Source organism: Maylandia zebra, linkage group LG3, assembly GCF_041146795.1.
Source record: "Maylandia zebra isolate NMK-2024a linkage group LG3, Mzebra_GT3a, whole genome shotgun sequence".
NCBI lineage: Eukaryota > Metazoa > Chordata > Actinopteri > Cichliformes > Cichlidae > Maylandia > Maylandia zebra.
The window spans coordinates 50,326,054-50,345,917 of record NC_135169.1 but is presented as its reverse complement, the minus strand read 5'-3'; the positions used below and the strand labels follow the sequence as shown (position 1 = coordinate 50,345,917).

Genomic DNA, 19,864 nt, shown 5'->3' with positions numbered 1-19,864 from the left:
AGTTTGCAAGCAGATCAAGCAGAATTTTTGGAGGTTGTTTATGATTATTTATTTAAAGTGATTAAGAAACATTCATAGAGTTCTTTATCTACACAAACACTGTATAGTACAAGAGGTTCTAGGTGGTATTTATCTTACTTAATGTTACATTAGGAGTTGCTGTAGCTCAAGAGGGAGAGCAGGTCACTTTGGTCAACAGCTACAGAAATACATTTTACTTTGGCTTTGATCCACTTTCAAGGAAATAAACATTCCATAAAATTTTTTCCTGTCATTACAGAACCTCAGTGACAATTTGCAGGATAAAATTTGTAGAGTAATTTTGAAATTTCAAGTTTGACCTGATGATGGCAGTGTTTTTTCACTTCTACACTGTCACCGTTACAAAAAAGTGCTTAACTCAAAAGAATCAACCATGTTGTGTGTACAAAAAACAGACAATGTTGCAAATAATTAATTTTAAATTATCTTTAGGTGCTTGTTATTAATAGCCTGTCACAAAACAGATCATTTGTTCTTAATTCTTTAAATTAATCTACAAAAATTCAAAATGTAACACAGTTTGGCAGGAAAAAATACTATTTTATGCCCAGTGATTCTCAAGCAGTCATTAGTCAAATCTTAGCATTTCCTGATATGGTGAGTAGAGTGTTCTAAAAGACAAATTGAAGAGACTGGAAAAGCGGAGAATTAAAGAAAAAAAAAAGTCGTCCTCTGGTTTAATATATTTCTTCAACATTAAATGATCCAGTGACAGTTGTCAGTATTCCCACTGCTGCACAGCAACAACAACTGTTGATCATTCATTCAGCAAATTTTATTTTTCAAATTGTTAACAAATACAGTTTAAAACATTAATTAGTCATTGTCAATTTGTGATTTGTCCTGTTCTCATTGTGTGACGAATTACGATGGCTGTTTGGTAGCCGTCTGCATACAATGCATACTCTCTCTCTCTCTTCATGTGTGTGTGTTTCTCTGGTGAATTTCGACAACAGTTTTATGTTAACATACAATCCTTAATATGTTTTATGTGTGTGTGTGTGTTTGTGTGTGGGGGAGGGGGGGAGGGGGGGGCACCATAGAGAGTGTTTGCCCAGGGCGCCAAACAGGCTAGGACCGCCACTGACCATCACGTTAATCTAGCTAAGTGTAAACAGCAGTAAATACTAAATATTGAATGTTCTTGTGTAGCAAGCAGGACCGACAGCGCACAATGTGCTTGGAAATAGCACCAATAAAGGTGTAGTTTATGTCTATGAACAGTGACAGTGACTTCCTGACAAATAGACCACAGTCTGTCAGACCCGCCCCCCACCGGTCCAGCACCATCACACTCAGCACCGGGTCTCCACAAGGATGTGTTTTGAGTCCCCTCCTGTTTACGCTCTACACATCCGACTGCTCCCCTACCCATCTCTCAAACACCATCATAAAGTTCGCGGATGACACCACAGTGGTTGGACTCATCTCAAGGGGGGATGAGTCGGACTACAGAGATGAGGTCAACAGACTGACTGAGTGGTGTTCAGTTAACAACCTCCAACTGAACACCACGAAAACTAAAGAACTTATCTTGGACTTCAGGAAGGGCAGAGCAGACCCGGCCCCACTTTACATTCACGGGAGCTGTGTGGAGAGGGTACACTCCATGAGGTTTCTGGGTGTGCAGATATCTGATGACCTCTCCTGGACTGCAAATACTACAGCGGTGGTTAAAAAGGCCCAGCAGCGTCTCCACTTTCTGAGAGTGCTCAGGAGGAACAACCTGGAGGAGAGGCTGCTGGTGACATTTTACAGAGCCACCATAGAGAGCATCCTAACGTACGGCGTAACAACATGGTATGCAGGGTGCTCAGCTGTGGACAGGAAAGTACTGCAGAGGGTCATCAACACAGCCCAGAAGATCACTGGCTGCTCTCTGCCCAGCCTGGAGGTCACTGCAAACTCTCGGTACCTCAGCAGAGCTGGTAATATCATCAAGGACCACTCTCACCCCAGCAACCAACTGTTTGAACTATTACCGTCAGGCCGACGGTACAGGTCACATAAAACCAGGACAAACAGATTCGGGGTTGACTTCTTTCCCAGAGCTATCACCGTAGTAAATAAGCACAAAAACAATTGAACCTATTCCATACCGTCACTGTCATTATATTATGCTGCTATTCATACTGTCATTATATTAATGCTGCTATCCTGTATATATTGTACATACTATTGTTTGAGTACTTATGATTGGTTTTTTTTGTACTTTTTATATCTTACATTTATATTTATTATTGAAACTTGCACCAAGGGAGTGGCACTCCAATTTCGTTGTACTCTGTACAATGACAATAAAGGCTATTCTATTCTATTCTATTCTATTCTACAGCTGCTGGATGGGATTAGCATGTCATAGCTATCTACCAAACTGCTAATTGGGGGATTTCAGGCCATCTATGGATCATTTTTGCTAACTGTTTATTCAGCTTAGGCTCAAAGAGCTGCAGCCTGTGCCCTAGCTGTCATAGGGCAAGAGGCGTGGTCCACCTGCACAGGTGAGCAGTCCATCACAGGGCCAACAGAGAGAGACAGAGAAGCACTCTCTCACATCCACACCTACAGCCAATTTAGAAGCACCAGTGAACCTAAGCTGCATTTCTTTGGACTGTGGGAGAACATCCAACCTCCACAGAAAGGCCAACAAGCTTCAACCTACAACCTTCTTGCTTTAAGGCACTAGTGCGAACCACTTTTCCCCATTTCAGCCCAAATCCTGCATCTTCCTGTTTCTGACTCCAGGCCAGCTCCACTAACACTTTCTCATCAGACACTGCCACCTAGTGGAGGAAGTCTTAGTTCCATTTGAAGCTTCAGATTACAGTTAGTTCCTTTACAAAGAGGTGGAGGTGGTGGGGCCACAGCACCATCATCACTGAGTGCCATAGGACACTTAACCTTTGTTTCCATATGCTGGGAACTTCCTGTTGTTCCAAGGAGGACTGGAAAATGTGTGAAAATCTCCCAGTCAGTTCCTCACAGCACACTTCAATCATTTCCCTCCCACAGCATCAGGACCAGGGCTTTTTCTCTCTTTGGTCCCACTAAGAGATTTCCACACAAACACCTCATCAGTGGGACTCTCAGAGCTACCAGCCCTTTGCTGCAATCACAAAGCTCTTCATTGAAATCAATGATATCAAAGCTGGAATCAAATGAGTCCAAGTCTTCTGCTGATTCAGCATCACATTCATCTTTGCTCCTTGTTCTGCATCCCCACCATGGACTTCATTCCTTTCCAAGCCAGCCTTGAGTGTCCTTTATTCAGCTCATCCTCTGCTTTACTTTTACACCTGATTTTAGCTGCTTTATCTCTCTTTCAACAAGTTTCTGTGCCTCAATCTTTTTCTTTTCTCCCTCATAACAAGACAGCTTCTTCTGCCTGAGAACATGTTGGAGTGATTTACTAATCCAGGGCTGCTTATTGGGGAAAATACTTCCTGTTTTCAAAGTACTCCCCATTTTTCCCAGAAAGAAATGTAAGTAGAAATCGATGATCTAAGTGAGAACATGAGCCTTTATAAAGTCCCAGTGGGTGCAGTCAAAGCAGTCCCTCAGTCCCAGTATAGAGTCTTTGGTCCAGACTGGAACAACTGTGTGCCCAGTTTGAGCTCTCTTCAGTGCTGTGACCTGACAGACCCAGAGGGGCCATCACATCACATTTAGAAGCTCCCCTAATGGAGCCACAACACATGTCCAACACTTAGTCTGTCTTGTTGGACCAACTGGAAGAAATGATTCAAGGACTTAGTCACAGAACAGAGATTCAAATCTCCAAAATCCAACTGGCTGCATCAGGACATATAGTCTGAAACTCTGCACAGTTTCCTGTTTGAAGCTGCTTCCTGTTGGCTTCAGCTGTTTGGAGTTTCCATTTTCTAAACTTCTACATTCTGAACCTTCTTCAGCTCTGAACAGATGATGAAACACTGAATGATTTCAAGCTCACACTTTGTCTAATAAACTTACATCTTTCATTCTTTATACAGATTTAGTCGCTGTGGTTTGTCAGAGATCAGCTGTGATTATCTGGCAGCAGCACTGAAGTCCAACCCCTCCCATCTGAGACAGCTGGACCTGTGGGACAACAACCTGAAGGATCCAGATGTGAAGCAGCTGTCTGATCTTCAGAGTCCAGACTACAGACTGGAGACTCTGAGGTCAGTAGAGTGATGGAGTGAGTGGGTGGTGCTGTCAGCAGTATTGTACTAAACACAGTCAGTATGAAACAAAGATCCAGTGTTTCCTGTAAAGCTGCCGCTTCTCAGTGAAGCTGTGAGAGGAGAATGGTGACAGGCTTCAGGATTGGACACAAACACTTCCTGTTTCTGACCTTTATGGTCACCATAGTAATGGCTGACACGCTCTGATCAAACACTGTCAACAGCCAATCAGCTCTCTGAACAAAGCAGCACGCAGACCAATGACTGCATTCATTTCCAAGTTTAAAGCAGTGAAGAACACAGTCTGTAGGTGAGGAAGAATTTAGTGAGAGCAGATGTTTGGATGGAATTCCTCCAGTTAACAGCTGGAACTGTCCATCTGGATTGTTGGGCTTGTTGTTGGGGTTCCTACAGAGCTCAGAGTGGACACACCAAGGTTCTTCTAATGAATGAAAGTCCAAACTCAAACTAGGAGGGAAAAACATTTTCATCAACTTCAATAAAAATCCAAAGATTAGAAAAAGTGAAGCAACAATGAGTCCTAGTACAGTCCCAGCACTGAAGTCCCTGCTGCTCTTTATACTGGATGTGCTGCATCACTGACTGACAGCTGATGAAGAGTCTCTGGAAACACTCGTTTATCTCCTCTGCTCTTCCTTCTTCTCTCTGCAGGTGGAGGATATGATGGTAAACAGGACGGTGTGTGTGCTGAGAGAGGAGGAGCTGTGTCCTGATGATCCAGAGAGGTTGAAGCAGCAGCAGCTTGTGTGTAGAGACGCTCTGACTGGGCCATGTTACTGGGAGGTGGAGAGGAGAGCTTCATCCAGCAGTGACTGACAGAGGAATGAGAAGAAGTGCAGATGACTGTCAGTGCTGCAGAGTGAACTGCTCTGAGAACAGCTCCACTGTCAGACACAATGTAGAGTCCAGCATCATCCCTGTGTGTCCCTCTGGATCTGACAGAGGATCATCAGTGTATCTGGACTGCTCTGCTGCTGCGCTGTCCTTCTACAGTCTCTGCACAGTCTCTGTCTGACTCTGGCTTCAGACCCTCCTGGATCAAACTCACCTGGAAAGACTTTCAAACATCACTCAATAGATTTGAATACAGAATATATTTGATATATACTGTAGATGTACTGTAGAGTTGCAGTTTGTCACTTGTAAATACAGTCTGTGAGCAGCTATGAGCTGAAAGATCTTTCTAGAAACACGAAATGTTTTCACTCTTCTGTTGCTTTTTCAGTTCATTTTATTAGATAGTTAAGTTTGAAACAATAAGTAGTTGAAATATTAAGAAATAATACATAAGAAATAAATAGTAATCCATGTTTGTTGATTAGATTTATATGTTTAAATGTGTTATTTGTGCTAATTGTGCAATTATAGAGGAACCTTTTCTAAAGTTGTGTTGTGGCTAAGAGGGCATTTTTTGGCTGTCACACTCAGCAAGCTAATTAAGAGACGAGCCACGAGGTTTGCACGTCTGCAGAAAGATAAATAAAGAGTGCCTTTTCTGGACATCCCCACCGAGTAAAAATGAAAGTTTATTCCCTTTGAGTGAGGCCAATGAGGTAAATGTTTTGTTTATTATCGTTGTATGTAAATGCACGAGTTTTGCATGGTATTCAAGTGCAATAGCCGCAGTGTGAAGTGTAATGTGTACTTTATTGATCATTTTGTTGGAATGTTTCGTTGTATATAATGCTTAAGGACTTTAGTAAGAATATTCATTTAAGTTTGTATTTCCTTTTAGTTCTGACGGCATTGTATCGGCTGTGGTTGGACATCATTACATGTTAAGACATGTGGAAGAATCCTCCTGTCCGAAATAAATGTCAGTTTAAACACAAAGAACAAGTTGAGCTTTATTAAGACTCGAGGGGAGTAACAATGATCATTGTTCTGACAGCATTTTGAGTGGGAACAGTTCAAAGTTATTTACTGATTGAAACGAGCTGAATGTTTCTGTGCACGATGAAGAAGATCAGCAGCAGCAGCTCAGCTGATCAATGAGTTGACATCTATCAGTCGTTTCATGAGATGAAGTCATCAGCAGACATTTGTTCTAACTGTGTGATGAATGTCAGAACGTCAGGGCTCTGCTTTAGTCACTACTTGATGATCATTGGCTCATTGTTGAATCCAGTGGCCCAGTCTGACCTCTGAGGAGGAAACACATGTTTACTGAGTGAATCGCTGCCATTAGGAACTAGTTTTTCATATCACAGCCTAGAAATCACACAGGACCATTTCTGCAAGTGAAAAGTCGTGATTGGAGGAAAATAATTGTATCGTTTGTGCAACTGTTGTTTGTAAATTAAGAATTGTCCCAACTACATGTGCTGCTGACCTTTGACCTTTTCTTTAGGTGCACAGAGGCCAGAGGAGTCTGTGGAAACATCCAGAACTGAGGCAGTGCTACAGATGTCTTCAAATAAAGTGGTGTATTATCCATGGATGCGTTCCATTCCTGTTCAGACCTGCTCGCTGTCAATGGGCTTCATTCCCAGTGTTGGGGAGTAACGGAGTACATGTACCGCCGTTACATATTTAAAATACAAATATTTTTGTTGTTGTTGTTGTTGTGCTAAGCTAACAGGCAGAATGCTACAGGCATAGCCCTAACGAATGTAGCCTCATGGGCAGTGTAGTCCGTGCTGCAGGGAGAATGGACTGCCATACCCGTCTGTGAGCGCGAGGAGGGAGAAAAAGGAGAGTGGAAAACAGGGGGCATATAAGTCTGTGGACGGACCTGCGCTAGGTTCTTCGGATCACAATGTTATTCATCTCCTCCCTGCTTACAGATCTGTGATTAGGAGGGAGAAGGCCTGTGTGAAGCGGACTAATGTCTGGACAAAAGACAGTTGTGTTGCCCTTCAGGGGTGTTTTGATTGCACTGATTGGTCCTTGTTTCAAGAGAGCACTTCTGATTTGGATGAACTCACTGATGTGGTGTGTAGCAAAGACTCTGTGATTCCAGTCAGAGAATTTAAGACTTTCCCTAATAACAAACCGTGGCTCTCTAAAGATATTAAGGATCTGATACTTAAAAGGAAACTTGCTTTTAACGAGGGAGACGTTCCCACTATGAGAATATTGAGGAAGGAGGTGAGGGCTGCACCCTCTGTCAGAGTCAAAGTCTTTAGGTCTGTAAGGGATATAATACTCTTCATCTTTGCCTGACTGCCTCTTTTTCTTGGTCTTTGGTCGCTCTTCGCCATCTTCCTGCTGACCTCTTCTTTTACCACCTACCATCTCTGAAAACACCCCCTGGTGGAAATAGAAAGAATTACATGGTACAAAGTGACAAAACATGATACAGAGATCCTACTATCTTCCTCTTCTAGTTTGTATACAACATCATCTACATCAAAACTGCACTTTATTTTGCTTCTTCTTTATCAGACAGCACAAACAACTTTCTCATTTTGACTCAAATATTGGTTTTGAATGAAAATTATGCAACAATCCTGGGTGTTTATTCAACTTGTGAGCAGGTTTTCTAATCCACCGTACTATTATTATTGACACTAGTACATGTTCGTGCTGCTGGCAAACTAATAAACTCAAGAGCATATAGCAAAGCAAAAAAGTGAAAAGTAGGTCTTGCCTACATAAATAAACATAAGACAGTTGTGAGACTTTGACATAGTAACATGTGCAGTAATATTTACACCTGTGATGACATCTCACAAGCATTAGCCTTATTTTGAAACCAAGATTGTTTACACAGAGTTTGTAATTGCAGAGAAATGCTCCATTTATTTTGGTCATTTCATTTTTGAGCAGGAAGCTCACCTTTTTTGTTATAGCCTTTAGCTGAATAGAGAGTTTTCCAATTAAATACATATTCTTTAAATAATGTTCCCTCTTATAAGAAGTAGGATAATTAAATTAAAAAAAAAAAAAAAACGTATTATACCTCTATCACTTAGAAAAAAACCCTGTTTTTTTTCTGTTGTCTGTTATATAACGTTAGTGATGCTCGTTTCAATTCATTTCTTAATCAGCTAAACAAGTCAGTTAAGAAACAGTCAAATATTAAGTTAAATTTGAAAACGGTTTAAAAAAAAAACATCCCCATTCCAAAATGTCACATGACAATCTCATTGGCTCACGGAGTTATGATGTCACTACACTTTGATCTTTTGAAGTTTTTCCTTAAACAGGGGTGAGAAACAGCAGTTTTTTAGTTCGTGTCTTCGCAGCATTTGTGTTTGCAGCCTTCACACGTTCACCACAGAAACTTTTGGAAACCTTTGCAGAGTTGTTGTGTACAACCTTCAACATGTATCCAACAAGACACCAACTGTTGGGGGAAAGCTCTGCAAAAACCCAGGAGAAATAAAGACACAATGAGACAAAGTTACTTTTTATGCTTTAACGTGCACACGGGTAAGCTGTTAAGAACAACTCACACCCATGAACAGAGGCTTGGCATTTTTATAGGCACAAATCACAGAGACGGTGAGAACAGGATAAGAAAATAATAAACAGATAAAATAAACAACTCCATATGTGGCGCTAGTCTCGTCAGCAGAGAGCTGGGAGAAAGATAAAATAATCTAAAACAATATGTCCCAAAACAATATGTCTTCGCTGGGAAAGTCTAAAAGGATAATTCTAAACTAATCTAACCATAGACAAAGGGCATCTTTGTACATTTAAAAGAAGGTAAAGAAACATAGAATCATTTTCCACTAACATATTCCCTCCTGTTTTAACTTATTTTAAATGTATACAACAATTGTCTGTAAAGGTTATTTATTAAGTATCTTTAGCAATTTTTTAATTGTCAAAATGTCAGCATAGCATAAATGTAAATCATGTGGTCTAAAGAATGAAACAAATAAAATAATAAAAAGAACAAAGAAAAGTATAGTAAATAAAATAGCAACAGGAATAATCAAGAGAAAACAATAAAACTAAAACTACAAAAAATAAAAGGATAAAACCTTATATTGTACCTGCATAAACTACTAATGTGTTAATCAGTGCATGATCACTTGACAAGTCATTTTTAATCACCACGTCATTTATTAGCAGCTATTACAAGTTGTCCTCTAACAGAATTGCAACGGGATGCTGTTCTTTTTGAGACACGGCAACATAAGCAGTCATTGTAGGTGTGTGGTCAGTGACATATTTTTGCAGAACGGTCAAATTCTGCAAAACTTAATAAATGTCTCCTCCAGCTTCGTATCCATCAGGGATAAAAGTGCAACATGTCTCCCCGATCAGCTTACAAACTCCGCCTTGTGATGCTGTTAGCAGGTCTAGTGTCAGTCTGTTCTGCAGCACCATCATTCTGATGGCCTTCTGTTCTCCTGCTAAGGCCGTTCCCAGGGTCTTAGTTAAGTTGATGTGTCGTAGCAGAGCATATCGGTTGATTTCCACGTGATCCTGCACCTCGGCAACTCCAATGCCGGGGATCAAGCTCTGTAAGAATTTCACTCCTCCTCAGATGTGAAACTCTGGTTCCTTTACTGCTTGGTGCCGTCCGTGCACATCCTGTCTGGTACTGAGTCTTTGTTTGTAGTGGCATCCGGTAGATAGGTGAGTAGGCAGCTCCCCCACTGCCCGCAATCCATTGTTCATCACACATACTGGCAGTTGTGCTGCGTGCAGTTTGTTCAGTAGAATTACATCAGGCAGTGGGTCTGAGACTTGGGGCCAGGTCAGTAGCTAGGTCTGTCCGGAACAGTTCACATTTGTGGGTCATGATGACCTCCAGGTTGCTTTTGCTGGGATGCTGTAGTTGGCCTTGGACCAAAGAGTACCGTAGCCTGGATGTGTTGCCAGGCCCAACAGGCACCAACTGCGATCTTCAGGTATGCTGTACGGCCACAGGCCAAACGTCTGTGAGGATAGGGGCATATGGGTACATGCAAAGCAGTCAGTTTTATTATTCAGGTGAGCTGTAGTGTTCATAAACTGCCACCAGAAATTAGTGGCGTAGCCATGGGGAAACTTGGTGTACTTTCCTTTGTCATACAGTGTCTGCCTTTTCTTCATATAGCGTGACTTGTTGTCCCTCACGGAAGCAAAGATGAGGAGCCCGGTCAGGGTCAGGGCCGCTGCAGCTATTAGGAGCCACCACCTCATGACAACAGGACACACCCTCCTGTCGTGAGTAGACCCCCCGGCCAGGAAGGCTGACCCCTCCACCGGGCGAGATCACAACGATTGGGCGAGCCTGTGTCGGCTGAGTTTAGATGGCTTCACTTACTCGCCTGCAGTGACTCTGATGGATCCAGGATGGTCGTTCCGCAATTTTGCAAGCGGTGGGCATGGTGAGGAGAACCTGATGTGGTCCCTCCCACCTGGGTGTGCTCCAGTTTTTCCTTTGGAGCACCTTGATCAGAACCCAGACACTGGGCTGTAATCTGCAAGACACTTGATAGACATCATTACATTCTTCGTTATTTACAATCATCTCTTTATTTTCCTACAACTTAGACATACATTTTGCTACTGAAATTGTATCTGCCTTTTTCACTGGGTAGATTTCCGGCCACTTTGAGAACACGTCTATGACCACTAGGGCGTATTTTGACCCTTGGCATTCATTTAGCTCAATAAAGTCCATATGAATTGTGTGAAAAGGATAAGGTGGTGTGGGAAAACGGCCTCTTTTTGGTCTCAGGTTCCCCTGAGCATTCTATTTTTGACACGCCATGCATGTTCTGACAAATTGTTTTGCTGAAGTTCCAAAATTTACAGTGTAGAAATGAGAGTTGACAATACAGGTCATTGCCCCCGTTGACAAATGCGTACAGCCATGAGTCACTAACGCCGCCATTTTGTGGAGGGATTTTGGCAACACTGGCTTGCCATAACACATCATTAAGTCGTTTGTCAGAACTGCACCGTGTTTTAGCCATTTTGCCTGCTCGGCTGTGCTTGCTGCTTTTTGTTCATTTTTCAACACATCCAGTGGAATCTGATGTGTGTCTACTGCCATCAATGTGATGTTTGTCGTTTGTGCCGCCTGTTTTGCTGCTCTGTCAGCAAAGTTATTGCCTGTAGTAATGAAAGAGCCATCAGTTTTGTGTGCTGCACATTTACACAATGCGAGTTGTTGTGGTAAATGTATTACAGTCAGTAGGCGTTGTAGCAGGCTGGCATGCTGAACCGGTGGATGTGGTTGATGTAATCATTCCTCTGTTTTGCCAAATATTCTGCAAAATGATGCACAGCAGAGAAAACATACTGGCTGTCTGTATAAATGTTTATTTGTTTATCTTTGTGTATTTCACATGCGCGAATCACAGCTATCAGCTCAGCGCTCTGTGCAGAATATGAAGAAGAAAGTGGTTTTGCTTCTATTATCCTACTATCTGTGGTTACTGCGTAACCTACACAATTTCGGCCTGTGCTGTAAGGTCAAATAAGTTCTTAAGTGGCTGCCTCAAAACTGTTTTGCATTATTTCTCTGTGGCCTACTCCTACAATCTCGTGTGAAGTGACCTTCCTCTCCACGGTTCTAGCAGGCGTTGTCTCTATGTTATCTGCTGTTTCTGCGTGACTGTCTGCAGCCTTGGTGTTTGTGACTTTGCTCGCCTCTCTGTTCCTGATAGCCACCTGCGGATTAGTGTTTTAGTCTATTGTCAACACATCAGCCTTATTTTTAAGTTACAGAATGCTTCTTCTTTTTTTTGTCTTGGTTTGGGAGAATAGATGCAACACTACATTTTCACTTAAGGCAGTTTGAAATAATTTCTAGTTTTCAAACAAATCATGGATCTCACACATTTCAAACTTTCAAGTTAGGGTTGTTTCCCATTTATACATATATATATATATTTAACTTTGCATTGCTCATAGCTCATAGCTCTAAACCTAGGCATTTTTCAATCATATGCCTAATCACCATGTGTCACTGTGATTCTCAAGTATTGTCACAAGTTCGTTTAAATTCGTTTCCAAAACCAACAAAATAATCAAACAAAAACATAAACGTGTCAGGACACAAAAGAAAAAAGAAAAATGCTGCCACCCGAACAAGGCAGAAGTCTGCATATGTTGGCTTTTAATAGCATGCAGCTTCTGCTCTAAAAGAAACAAATAAATAAAAATAAAAGAAAATGTGTAACATGCTCATCAGCTTAGCAGTGTCTACATATTTAATTCAGCTTCTCAATCCTGTAGTTTTAGCTGTTGTCTACAGGGTTTTGCTTATTGGTTGTTATTATAGGTGTGCTCTATATCTCAGCAATGTGTCATGCTAGAATGATAGCTGTGAAGCTGGTCAAGTGCCTCTATGCACTTCATTAGTTAGTTATTCTCTGTATTGTCTTCATCTCACATGTCATTACACTGAGTTTCAGCAAACCTTAAGCTTGATGCAGACTACTGCTTAACAATTATCCACCTCACATCATAACCGACTAAGGTGCCTCTTCATATTAACATTATGTCATTGTTAATATTATCCTCTTTGTCTTATATAACAGCAATAGCATATTATAATATTTTATTAGTGTGTACCACTATACTACTACTGAGCCAATTTGATAGTTAGGATCATCTTATTTAGCAAACAGATAATTTAGAATTCATCCAATCTGCGGTCACATTTGTTCTCTCTGTTGCATGGCAGACCAGGCAGTTCTATTATAATATATTATTTATATTTTATTTTGTATCCATCAAGGGCTTCAGATGACCTGCAGTATCATCCTTTTCCCAAGGTGGAGACAGTTACCTTTTCACACACTGTCCTTGGCTGAACAGTGACACAGCCTTAATATACTTTATTTATGTTATTAAAATATTTTCGTGTGAATTATTTGCTTTATATCCATTTTATACATTGTGGGCATGGTCATCATGCCAACTGTGTTTCATTGATAATATCACTTTACAGGTTGTTATCCTTGCTATTATTAATTTCAAATACTCTAAAGATAATTTCTACTGTAATTTTCCCTTTGTTTATCTTTATTTCGTACTTTTTATATTTATATCTACTCAGTGGGGTCTGTTTTCAACCCTTTGGCAAAAAGATTACGCCGCTTCTCCTTCCTGTCGTGGCCGGCCAAATGACCTCTTAGCCATCCAAAGGGCATTACATGACAGTAAGAAGGAAAACTACCATCTCCAGAATAAAATTCAACAGATTGAAGATGAGAAACTTCAACTGGAGGAGAAGTGTAGACAGATGGAAGTGAAATATAAAAACCTGGAAGAAAGACAACAACGCCAGCCCGACATAAATATTATTAATGACGGTTGGGGAATCAAGTTTGGACAAGCCCGAGACCAGATTGTCTTCCTACACTCAAAAAAATGAAACGTTGACTTTAATTAAAATTATTTTGTCAACAGGTTCCACGAAATTGAATTATGTTAGTTTAAAGCAAAAATCTTTAGTTCATCTAATTTAAAAAAACTACTTAAGATTAACAAGACATATTTAAGACTAACTAAATCAAGTTATGTTGTATGAACATAGATGATATATTTTCAGGTTAGATAGTTTAGATTAGTTACTTCAACACATTTCTTATTTGTGGCAGTAAAATGTTAAATTTAAGTTAGATTAATTCAAATATTATATTTTCAGCCACCTTGTGCTTTATTAATTAGTTTTACATAAATCTATTTTGTCAACAGGTTCCACACAAATGAATTAAGTACATCCAACTTATTTTTTTAAATTTATTTTATTGCCAACACATTCAGTGAGCATTTGTGTAAACCCAGTCCAAAATAAAACACAACAGCTCATTAGGGTTAGTAATTAACAGTATGTAGACAGATGCAACATCAAGACTTTAAATTAAATGTCTGTATCTACCAGAAATAGAAGAAAAAAAAATGCATTGAAGATCACATAACACATTGATAAGATGACACTTGAGTTATGCACATGTGATGCTAGTAAGGTCTGTGAGTGTTTTTTTCTTTTAGTGTCTAAAATGGATAGCAAAGTTGCTATTTGCAATGATTGCTTAGGGTCAGTCCAGTAACACAATGCCAATGAAGTGCTTTCCTTTAACAATGCAAAGTGAAGTGTCCACCTCAACAGCCACAATTTAAAAAAAAAAAATGTAACAACAACAACAACAACAATAATAATAATAATAATAATAATAATAAATAGTCCACTGATATTAGCAATCAAAGAAAATTACGTCACCATCCCAAATAAAACTTTAACAAAACATGCCAACATTATGGTCTAACAATAAAACAGCTTGTCAGCGTTCAGTTTTTTTGCAACAGCACAGCAGTAACCATTTAACACTCGCCACTGTCAACATTTATTTTACCAGTGTTTGGGCAAAAAACTTCAGATGGAAACATTTTAACATGGAAACAATTGTTCGTCTTTAAAAGTCCACAAAATATACATTCATCCTGCATTCCCAACTTGGATGATCTGATATCCTCGTGTTGGTGTTGTTCCCAGACCATCATGAAAATGTTGTTCCAGGTTCAACATTGCAAGTGACCAATCACATTGTTGTGACGTTATTCTATTCCAAGCCATTCGTGCATTTATGAAATTCCAATGTTGCAAGGACAATATCAATTCTGCTTACTGTTTATTAAAGGGTTACGGTTAGGGTTAGGGTCAGTTGATCGGCGGACAGAGGCGGTTTCACGCAGCTTAAGTACAGTTTTTTGTTTTACGCCGGTTTTTCCCGAAGTCGCAAAAGTATGACGTCACAACATTCTGATTGGTCACTTGCAATGTTGATCCTGGAACAACATTTAGTATGATGATCTGGGAACAACACCAACACGAGGATATCAGATCAACCTCCTAACTTACCCTTAATTTTAGTATGTATTGCAATTACCTTTACAATGCACACAATGTAACACAAACTGAATATGAACATATTTCCACCTCATAACAATATGCCTTGAACGCTAATATACACACCACCCTTCAACATTTCTGGTGCAGTATCATCTCTCAATTAAATCCTTTAAATCTCAATACTTTTGATTGTCTCTTAGCTTTCAGTCTTGAGGTTAACTGAGATTCAGTGCATATATCCCACCCATTAAGAGTGCACATGCAGAGGCCAGGTCTTCCAGGTCATGCAGGACACACTAGATGGTTATACCCACTGTAGGGTAATTTCCAATAAACCAAGTTCAAAAAAGAAGAGTCTATGGCTGACGCGTGTTCCTGGTTTCCAAAAGAAATGCTTCCAGTTGCATTATGATTTGAAGACTGTTTATTTATTACAAACGGAAGATGTAACAATGAACTCCTTCCTAAAAAGCATGAAAGTTCCAAAAAATAGCAGTTATCCAGAACTAGCTGTGCACACGGTCAGAAAACCGTGAGACTCCTAACCTCTCTGTCCATGCTCCTCCCCTTCCCTCTCACACAGGGTTTCATGCTACTATTGCACTTACATAATTAAAGTGAGAGGTACCCCCTTTTAGGTTCCAATCCCAAAACAGTGACTTAAAATTACTTTATGTAAACACATATATTTTCACATTTATTAATCCTGAAAAGATGACTTATGTAATGAATCTATGAATTATAAAACAAACATGAACTCAATCGTAAATAAAAATATAAAGCAGACGTCTGGCGCTTACACCCACATCGGCTGGAGGAGTGCTGGCATCAGCTCTTTCGATGGTAAAGATAGCAAGGGTAATTTGTTCCAGCTCCCTCTGAACAGCTGTAGCTTAGACACAAAAACATAGAAAAATGGCATCCAGTTTTAAAAAAAGAAAGAAAAAGGGCCAAAGCTACCCTTTAATGACGTAAACACAATATTAGGAACATGCACCCCAGTGCGCCACTATTTTAGACTACAGATTCAACGATAAATATAAATAGTTTGGGTATACAAGAAGATTTCCCAAAACATTTAAACAGGTTCCATGCAAATTACAACAACAACAACATTACAACATGCAACAACATTAGTTATTCAAAATTTGGTTTAATACAGATAAAAAACTAAACTAAAATTACCAACCAATTATTCTTTGAAGAGGATGCTTGGGTCTTCATTCAGGTAAAAAGGTAGTGCCCTGAGGACACACTCCCTCCCCTTTTCAATGGTTTCCTTCTGTAGAGAGTGGCAGAGATACAGGAAGAGAAAACAGATATACTTTAGGATGACAGAAACTCACGTTATACGCAAAATGAATGACATATCCACTGCACAGATAGACATGTACACAAGACCAACTAATCATCACATGGACATGAATAGTTAACCTGTTGGGCAGGGTTTCCACCACATTATATATGTCCATAATGGAGGTAAAGACAAACTAATACATCATCTTTTTTGCATTCAAAACATAACATAAAAACATTCACTTCTGGTTTAACCTAAATCAAGGGATCAGATTTTACATATGTTTAGGTAATTTAAATTTTCCAACGTTTTGAGTACCAAACTTTGTCTTGCTTAATATAAATGTAAGTGCACTGTGCAGCTACCACACACTAGCTGTTTAAATTTGAAAATGATCTTATTAGCCATAATATTTTGCTACCAACAGAATAACGCACCTGTGTGGCTGGGGCCAAAGTTTGTCTAATTTTCTTCCCTGCAACGCCTCCTTTTTTCTTGAAGACTTTTATGAGCTGGTCAGTGTATTGGTCAAGTTGTGTAAAAAGCCTTGGAACATGTGCAGCAGTAGTAATCCTCACATATTCTGCTTCCACCTGAAAATATGTCAACAAACACAACATACTGTACTGTAAATATACATACTATATGTACACATATACAAACTAAAACTAATGTAGTAAGACCTCATTAAAGCTATAATTTTAACACAAACATTTACACAAAATGCTAATGGAGCCATTACAGCTTTTATTGTTATTTATCAAGTTCCAAAAAATATTGATCACAGCTGATCTGAAAAGAATTTCATGCCTCAGGCCCTTGAACTGCAACCTTTACCATGGTTCAGATGTGGAGAAGAAATAACAGGGGCATGGGATGGGTCACAAAAGAAAACTTAACTTATAAAACAGTTTTGTTTTTAAAAGTATAACAGTTCACATACCACATACAAGCTCAGCAATACCACATACACCACATCAGTATAGGAGGGAGCAGGTAAAGGCAGGATCTGAGATTTATAAAGAAAAAAAATAATTAATTCCTTAATTTCAAGAAGCAAATTATTGTTTGAATTACAACTAAATAAAATACTACTCAGAAGAAAAGCAAGAGATTGACACTGCCATGTGCTAACTTTCTATAGAAGCAATTATCACCAGGTCTGTCGACCTCCATTGTCTGGCTGGTTAGTTATTTAATTGTTTCAGCTTACTTTATTTTCTGTAAAACTTCAGTGCACAGTTGCAGGGATCAGCTAACACAGATCCCTGACACACGCTGGTTAGTTATTTAATGGTTTCAACTTAGTTTATTTGATCTAAAACTTCAGTGCACGGTCGCAGTGATCAGCTGACACAGATCGCTGGTTAGTTATTTAATGGTTTCAACTTAGTTTATTTTCTCTAAAACTTCAGTGCACGGTTGCAGGGATCAGCTGACACAGATCCCTGGCACAGGCTGGCTAGTTATTTAATGGTTTCAGCTTAGTTTATCTAAAACTTCAGTGCACGGTTGCAGGAATCAGCTGACACAGATCGCTGGCACAGGCTGGTAAGTTATTTAATGGTTTCGGTTTGGTTTATTTTATCTAAAACTTCAGTGCACGGTTGCAGGGATCAGCTGACACAGATCGCTGGCACAGGCTGGTTAGTTATTTAATGGTTTCAGCTTAGTTTATCTAAAACTTCAGTGCACGGTTGCAGGGATCAGCTGACACAGATCCCTGGCACAGGCTGGTTAGTTATTTAATGGTTTTAACTTAGTTTATTTGATCTAAAACTTCAGTGCACGATTGCAGCGATCAGCTGAAACAGATCGCTGGTACAGGCTGGTTAGTTATTTAATGGTTTCAGCCAAGTTTATCTAAAACTTCAGTGCGCGGTTGCAGGGATCAGCTGACACAGATCCCTTGCACAGGCTGGTTAGTTATTTAATGGTTTCAACTTAGTTTATTTTATCTAAAACTTCAGTGCACGGTCGCAGGGATCCGCTGACACAGATCGCTGGCACAGGCTGGTTAGTTATTTAATGGTTTCAGCTTAGTTTATTTGATCTAAAACTTCAGTGCACGGTTGCAGGGATCAGCTGACACAGATCGCTGTCACAGGCTGGTTAGTTATTTAATGGTTTCAGGTTAGTTTATTTGATCTAAGACTTCAGTGCATGGTCGCAAAGATCAGCTGACACAGATCCCTGACACACGCTGGTTAGTTATTTAATGGTTTCAACTTAGTTTATTTTCTCTAAAACTTCAGTGCACGGTTGCAGGGATCAGCTGACACAGATCGCTGGTTAGTTATTTAATGGTTTCAGCTTTGTTTATTTGATCTACAACTTCAGTCCACGTTCGCAGGGATCAGCTGACACAGATCTCTGGCACAGGCTGGTTGGTTATTTAATGGTTTCAGCTTAGTTTATTTGATCTAAGACTTCAGTGCACGGTTGCAGGGATCAGCTGACACAGATCGCTGGCACAGGCTGGTTAGTTATTTAGTGGTTTCAGCTTAGTTTATTTGATCTAAAACTTCAGTCCACGTTCGCAGGGATCAGCTGACACAGATCTCTGGCACAGGCTGGTTGGTTATTTAATGGTTTCAGGTTAGTTTATTTGATCTAAAACTTCAGTGCACGGTTGCAGGGATCAGCTGAAACAGATCGCTGGCACAGATCCCTTGCACAGGCTGGTTAGTTATTTAGTGGTTTCAGCTTAGTTTATTTGATCTAAAACTTCAGTGCACGGTCGCAGGGATCAGCTGACACAGATCCCTGGCACAGGCTGGTTAGTTATTTAATTGTTTCAGCTTAGTTTATCTAAAACTTCAGTGCACGGTTGCAGGGATCAGCTGACACAGATCGCTGGCACAGGCTGGTTAGTTATTTCGTGGTTTCAGCTTAGTTTATTTTGATCTAAGACTTCAGTGCACGATTGCAGGGATCAGCTGAAACAGATCGCTGGCACAGGCTGGCTAGTTATTTAATGGTTTCAGCTTAGTTTAACTAAAACTTCAGTGCACGGTTGCAGGGATCAGCTGACACAGATCCCTGGCACAGGCTGGTTAGTTATTTAATGGTTTTAACTTAGTTTATTTGATCTAAAACTTCAGTGCACGATTGCAGGGATCAGCTGAAACAGATCGCTGGTACAGGCTGGTTAGTTATTTAATGGTTTCAGCCAAGTTTATCTAAAACTTCAGTGCGCGGTTGCAGGGATCAGCTGACACAGATCCCTTGCACAGGCTGGTTAGTTATTTAGTGGTTTCAGCTTAGTTTATTTGATCTAAAACTTCAGTCCACGTTCGCAGGGATCCGCTGACACAGATCGCTGGCACAGGCTGGTTAGTTATTTAATGGTTTCAACTTAGTTTATTTGATCTAAAACTTCAGTGCACGGTTGCAGGGATCAGCTGACACAGATCGCTGTCACAGGCTGGTTAGTTATTTAAATGGTTTCAGGTTAGTTTATTTGATCTAAGACTTCAGTGCATGGTCGCAAAGATCAGCTGACACAGATCCCTGACACACGCTGGTTAGTTATTTAATGGTTTCAACTTAGTTTATTTTCTCTAAAACTTCAGTGCACGG

The 19,864-nt window shown here is 40.1% G+C and overlaps 1 long non-coding RNA gene across 1 annotated transcript; it reads right to left on the bottom strand.

Annotated features, from left to right (window-relative positions):
* Nucleotides 1-14,332: 14,332 nt before the first annotated feature.
* Nucleotides 14,333-17,452, bottom strand: LOC112434160 (uncharacterized). Its single transcript, XR_003023925.2, has 4 exons — nt 17,226-17,452; nt 16,720-16,875; nt 16,175-16,267; nt 14,333-15,877 (listed from the first exon to the last, which is right to left on the bottom strand). It is a non-coding gene; the product is annotated as an uncharacterized LOC112434160 (long non-coding RNA).
* Between the last annotated feature and the right edge of the window lie 2,412 nt (nt 17,453-19,864).